The sequence below is a fragment of the Hibiscus syriacus genome, unplaced genomic scaffold, assembly GCF_006381635.1.
Source record: "Hibiscus syriacus cultivar Baekdansim isolate YM2019G1 unplaced genomic scaffold, ASM638163v2 tig00002193_pilon, whole genome shotgun sequence".
NCBI lineage: Eukaryota > Viridiplantae > Streptophyta > Magnoliopsida > Malvales > Malvaceae > Hibiscus > Hibiscus syriacus.
Genome location: NW_024061914.1, coordinates 2,135,616 through 2,142,303, shown reverse-complemented (window position 1 = coordinate 2,142,303; position 6,688 = coordinate 2,135,616). Strand labels below are relative to the sequence as shown.

Here is a 6,688-nt window from a genome sequence, read left to right as displayed (position 1 = left end):
CACCGGAAACATAAGAGAAAACTATTCTATTATCGTTAGTACTAGTTACAAGTTGAGACGTGACATAGAATAAACTATTTTCTTATTTTTATATTGAAACAACGTTTTTCTATCGAATTGTTTTTTTAAGATTTAATATTTTTCGAATATTGAGTTTTTCTTTAAAACTTAAAATTTGTAAACACGTATAATTTCTAAAAAAGAATTAGAATGTTTTGGTCAATGCATATCAAAATCTAAGAGTGATTTTTTTATATTTAATTATTTGGGAAAAGTACACAAATGGTCTTCTCACTATAGGATACTACTTTATTGAGTTCCTTGACTATTAAAAGTTTCAAAATGGTCACTCAACTATTCATTATATTCCAAATTTGTCCTTTTCTATTAAAAAAATTAACGGTCGTCCGAGTTGGACGTTAACATGCTAACTGAGATATTATAGTCATTTGAGATTATGAGATAAAATTTTATCAATCTCAATTAACATGTTAACGTACAACTCAGACTATAGTCAAAATTTAATGGAAAAGGACGAGTTTGGAACATAATGATAGTCGGGTGACCATTTTGTAACTTTTAATAGTTGAGGGACTCAACAAAGTAACTTCATGTAGTCGGAGGATCATTTTCTAACTTCTAATAGTCAAGGGACTTAATAAAATAATATCCTACAATAAGGGATCAATTAAGTACTTTACCCTAATTATTTTTATAATATTTTACATATTTTTTTAAAGCTTAATACGTAATTTACTTCTTAAACTATACTCATTTTCTTATTTTTAATTGAAGGTATCACGTGAGATGTTTTAATACATAAATATCACTATTTCTAGGTAAGCTACATATTTAGTATCTAAATTATCTATTTGTTTCGGATTGATACCTAAACTTTTATTTATTACAAAATCGTATCTAATCTTTACTTTTTGTTTTGGTACCTTGTCATTAAATGACATTTTTATGAGTAAATTATATCATTCATCACTCACTATCTTCTCACTCCTACTTTGGTCACTAAAGTTTAATTTTTAATTTAATTACTTAACTTTCAAATTACTCATAATTTAATCACTCTAATTTTTAAATATAATTTTTATTTTAATTATTTATTAATAAAATAAAATATATATAATGTCACAAAATTGTTAATAAAATAAAGTAAAGTGATTATAACATGAGCAATTAGAAAGTTGAATATTTAAATTAATTGTTTTTAAACATTAGTATCCAAAATAAGAGTAGAAAATAGATAAGTGATGAATGATGTAATTTACCCATAAAAATTTCAGTTCCGGTAATTCCATTATTTTTTTAACGGTGAATACTAAAATGAAATAAAAAGAAAACATTAAGTATGATTTTGAGCACAAGCTAAGTGACCTTAATGGTAAAGAAATTGTTGTTTTTTTTTCTTAAGGTTCAAAGTTCGAGTACCAGGAATGCCAGAGGTGTGAGCGTTCAATGTCAAATGGTTAAAAGTTATATTTGAATAGATACTACCTTGTATATACCATAAATTAATAAAAAAAGTTAATTTTGAAATAAATAAAAATCTAAATATTAAAATGAAATAAAACTGGTAGTTTAAATACTAAAAAGTTACCCTATTTTCTAACATCGTAGCAAAAATAGTGATCAACCTATTAAAATAATAATGTTAGACTAAAATGAGAAAATAGATATAATTTATGATGCAAATCATGAATTAAGACTATAACTTTGATTTGTTTGCTTAGTAGTGAAAAAAATGGGAGGACAAAAAACTCTTGGTCAGATCCGGATAACCAGGGTGTCTAAATACCGAATCAATCATCGACATTTACCCTTGCATCTAAATTCACTCCATCATCCTTTATTCCAATCCAAAGGTTCACATTTCTCCATTTTCTGAAATCTGAATCTCCACCCTCCGATCAGATCACTGCACTGACCATATCCTCCTCTCTTCACCCCCTTAGATCTAACCACCCACACAAGGAAAATCAGATTCTTTCTTTTCCTTCTTCTTCTCCTCTCTATCGTTTCTTTTTTCTTGGAAAAAAATTGAATCTTTGAGCTCATAGTTGGTATCTTTACTGTGATCCGAAATGGTGGAAGCACAGACATGGACAAGGAGGATGAGCAATCCAAGACTCGACTCAACCGTGACCGCCGCCGACGACCAGGTTCTGGACATTCCGGCAACCCCGACGGCTGAACTTAAGAACAGCACCTACGCCGTCGGATCCCGTCTCTCTCCTAACCTTTTAACGGCACTGATCATCGCCTTATGGTTCATGTCCAACATCGGCGTGCTTTTGCTCAACAAGTATCTCCTCAGCTTTTATGGCTACCGTTATCCAATCTTCCTCACCATGCTTCACATGCTCTCGTGCGCTTCATACAGCTATGTGGCCATAAACTTCATTCAAATAGTCCCAAGGCAACACATCCTGTCGAGGAAGCAGTTCCTCAAGATCTTGGCTTTGTGTCTAATCTTCTGTTTTTCCGTGGTCTGTGGGAACACTTCTTTAAGGTACATACCCGTTTCGTTTAACCAAGCCATAGGCGCCACCACCCCTTTCTTCACCGCCATCTTCGCTTTCTTAATCACTTGCAAGAAGGAATCTGCTGAGGTTTATTTGCACTCTTGCCTGTGGTTTTTGGGATTTTTGGCCACCAACAGTGAGCCTTTGTTTAACTTGTTTGGTTTCTTGGTCTGCATTGGTTCCACTTCTGGTCGTGCTTTGAAATCTGTGGTCCAAGGATTTTGTTAACTAATGAAACCGAGAAGCTACATTCCATGAACTTGTTGTTGTATATGGCACCTATGGCTGCATTGATTTTGTTGCCATTTTCTCTTTATATTGAAGGGAATGTTGCAAGGGTCACGGCTGAGAAAGCCAGGACTGATTCGTTTATCATTTTCTTATTGATTGGGAATGCTACGGTGGCCTATTTGGTGAATTGACTAATTTCTTGGTTACCAAGCATACAAGTGCCCTTACTTTGCAGGTCTTAGGCAATGCCAAAGCTGCATTGGCTGCGTTCGTGTCGGTTTTGGTCTTCAGGAATCCGGTGACCGTCATGGGATAACCGGGTTCGCCGTTACGGTTATGGGAGTTGTGCTTTACAGTGAGGCAAAGAAGAGATCTAAGGTCACAACATAAGTTGAAAAAAACAAAGAATGTGATTCTTTTTGGTTGCCTCAAACACTGGTACGGCCCTTTTTTATTTCTTATTTTTCTTTATCATTTACTATAAATTTCTTGCTTTCTTCATTAGGTTTAACTGAGGGAAGAACCAAGGAAGAAAAATTGGATAAAATTGTTATTGGATTGAATAGTAGGAAGAATTTGGGTGTTCCAAGAGAATTTTCCGCTGTTTGTAATCTTATCATATGGATTTGCTTCATCGAAATGGCCATACAGAAGACTCAATTCAAGTATTCATTTCTATGTTTTGAGGTCTTGTCCTTTGATTCGAGTTTTAGATTTATGAAGGAAACATGTTTTTGCATGACGTAACATCTTGAAAATGAGATCTGCACTCAATTTTCTTCTGTATACTATTTGAGAGTTCATCTTATAATGTGGTTCCCCCCCCCCCCTCCAATGATAAATTTGTCAATTGTTCAGTTATTTCTCATCATGGTTGTTTTCGGTATTTAACATGTGTGGAAACAGAATGGATGACTTCAATTCAGACCATGTTTTTCATAAGGTTTATGATTATTGGCCATTCATTTTTTTTATTTATAAGAGAAGTGTGAACAACTTTATAATCTTTGCTAAAAATTGGAGAGAATAAAACTTCAGCAACTTGCTGATCTCAACTTGATGTAGGAGTCAAATGAATCGAACTTGAAAAAAAAAGTTATTGTTTGCGTTTATTTGTTTATTTTTAAGTTTTCTGGTATTCGATTTATGTTATTGAGAATTTTAAAATCATGATCATGTATGTCTATTTGAATTTAGGTATGTTGGTTCACAGGTGAATTTGCTTAATTTAAACAAATAATATGAACCCAAATTTGAAATTCTTGTCTATTAGATATAATATAATTAAACATAATATTAATAATTATATTATAAATAAAATAAACACAAATAATGATAGAGAAAATAACCTCAGTGGCCGAAAATGCCTTATAATATTTGATTTTAACTAATTTTTTTTAGATTTGCGAAAATGACCAACAAATTTGCAACGCGAACTCCAATTTCGCAACCCAGTTTCCAAATTCGCAACAAAGAAGTCAAATTCGCAACGTGTTTGCCAAATTCGCAACACTGAATTTCAAATTTGCAATTGAATTTCAAATTCGCAACTCGATTTTCGAATTCTCAACTCGATTTTTGAATTCGCAACAGGTTTTAGTTTCGCAACACAAATCTTTTGGGTATATAACTACGCATCAGCAACAACTCATAACTTAAATCCCTAAATTACAACTCATTCCATCTCCATCTATCACTCTCTCCGGCGACATCCGTTCCTATATCCAACGACATCTTTCCCCATCTCTAATTTTTTTTTACATAATTTTATTTCTATATAATTTTTCAATGATTTCTCTCCCAAATTATCAACTATCAACTTAATAAAGGTATGTTTTTCTCTAAGTTAGTGATGATATGTAGTTTATAGCTCGTTTGTTTCGTAAATTAATTTTCAATTTGTAGAATGAAATCATCTAACGTTGATCATGTTTAGATAGATTTGTGTTTTGGAGGGTCATGAGAGAATGTTCATGGTGTTTTACAATATGTGCCTTTACCCATGAATCTTCAACTAAAACTGTCATTAAAAAAGTTAACTTATGAAACTCTAATGTTACGTGTTGCAAAGAAATTGAATTTAGAGCCTCTAAGTGAATTTAGGCTATTTTATCAGAGAAAATGTAAAGTTTATTTGTTAACCGACAATGAAGATGTTGAACGATTCATTGCTTAGATTAGTGTTTCGCAAGAAGATGATGTTACATTGTATGTTATTGAACTTAGAAGTAGTGAAGTTGGGTCAGTAGCGAGTAGTAATCAACTAAGTTCTTTAACCCCAGTTTATGGTGCTCACAATGTACAACGTTGTTATCAACCTCAAAATTTAATGGTTCCACCACAATTTCATCACCAGGAAAATTTTGTTTCACCATATTTCCAATATCAAACACAATCTCAAAACCCACAACCTTTTCCTAATCCAAATCCCAATCAACTTTCAGTACCAAATTCTGGTTTTCGTATTGACCAGTTAGACGATTATGAGCCAACAGAAAAAATTGTGAGTACTAGTCAGTATGCGAAATTTGATCTTGGTAAATACCCGGACTTTGATCTTGGTCAATGCTCGGATTTTGATGATGTTTCAGAAGAAGAAACAGACCCTGAGTGTAATGATTTTGATATTGATCAATACCTGAATTTTGATGATGAAATAGCCACTGCCGAGGAAGATGTTGTTGATGATAATGAGGAGGAAGTTACGACTGTGAATGAACATTTTGAACATCCATTCTGTAATTCATATAACCCTGAAGAAGAAAAAGAAGAAGAAGAAGTCCCCGAAGAAAAAAAAAAAGAAAAAAATGCCACGGGAGTATAACTGGAATATGCCAGAATTACTTTAGATACCGGAAGAAGAGTTGGTAAAGATAGCAGTTGATTGTTACACTAAAGTTATTCGTATCAAGAAAGATGATTGTTTTGATACAAAGGAAGACTTGAAGATAGCTTTGTATACGAAATGTGTGGAAGATGGCTATCAACTAAAAGTTAACAAATCAAGTAAAGATGTTTCGAATAAAGTGTATGATTGACAAAAACTGTACGTGACGTATGATTGCAAAGAGGATAAAAGATTGCGAAATGTTTCAAGTTAGGACTTTTATTGATAAACATACATGTTCAACAACCCAAGTTTTTCCTCACCATAGACAGGCAAACAAAAAGGTGTTGGGTGGTTTTCTGGCTGAGTTAAAGTTTTTGAATGGCAGAGTATATCGGGGACATAAAATTATGACTGACATGAATGCTCGGTTCAAGATTAGTATCTCATATTCTCAAGCTTGGAGAGCCAAATGTTATGCCTTGGAATTGTTGAAGGGGTCTCCAGAAGCATAGTTTGCCCAACTGGCGGCTTATTGTCACAATTTAAAGCTGAAAAATCCTGAGTTGGTAACTCATATCAAAACAGATAGAGATGGACGCTTTGAGTTGCTGTTTATCGCCATTGGTGCTGCGGTTAGTAAATCAATATAATTTTTTGACTCATTTTTGTTAGATACATGCATTTCACATTTAAATGATTATATGTCTTGTGTATATTATTTTGTAGATTCATTCGTTTATTACTTGCATGTGTCCAGTTATTATAGTTGACGGAGCACATTTGAAAGGTCGATACCTTGGAGTAAACTTATTAGCAGTAGTCATGGATGCTAACAATGGGATACTGTCAATAACTTACAGGGTTGGCAAATCTGAAATCTCTGATTCATGGACATGGTTTATCATCTTAGGGCATAAGTCCTATTAGCAATCTGACAATCATATCCGATAGGGCAAACTCAATTGATAACGCTGTTAGAAGGTGTTTCCCATATGCTTTTCATGGACTTTGTGGTGTTTATTTGTACAGAAATCTAAAATCAAGGTCTGCTGGTATAAAAAATCACAAATCGACATACTGGAAGGTTTAAAAG

General features: G+C 33.2%; 1 pseudogene; it reads left to right on the top strand.

Moving 5' to 3' along the window:
- Positions 1 to 1,843: 1,843 nt before the first annotated feature.
- Positions 1,844 to 3,449, top strand: LOC120138206 (annotated as a pseudogene).
- Positions 3,450 to 6,688: the final 3,239 nt, after the last annotated feature.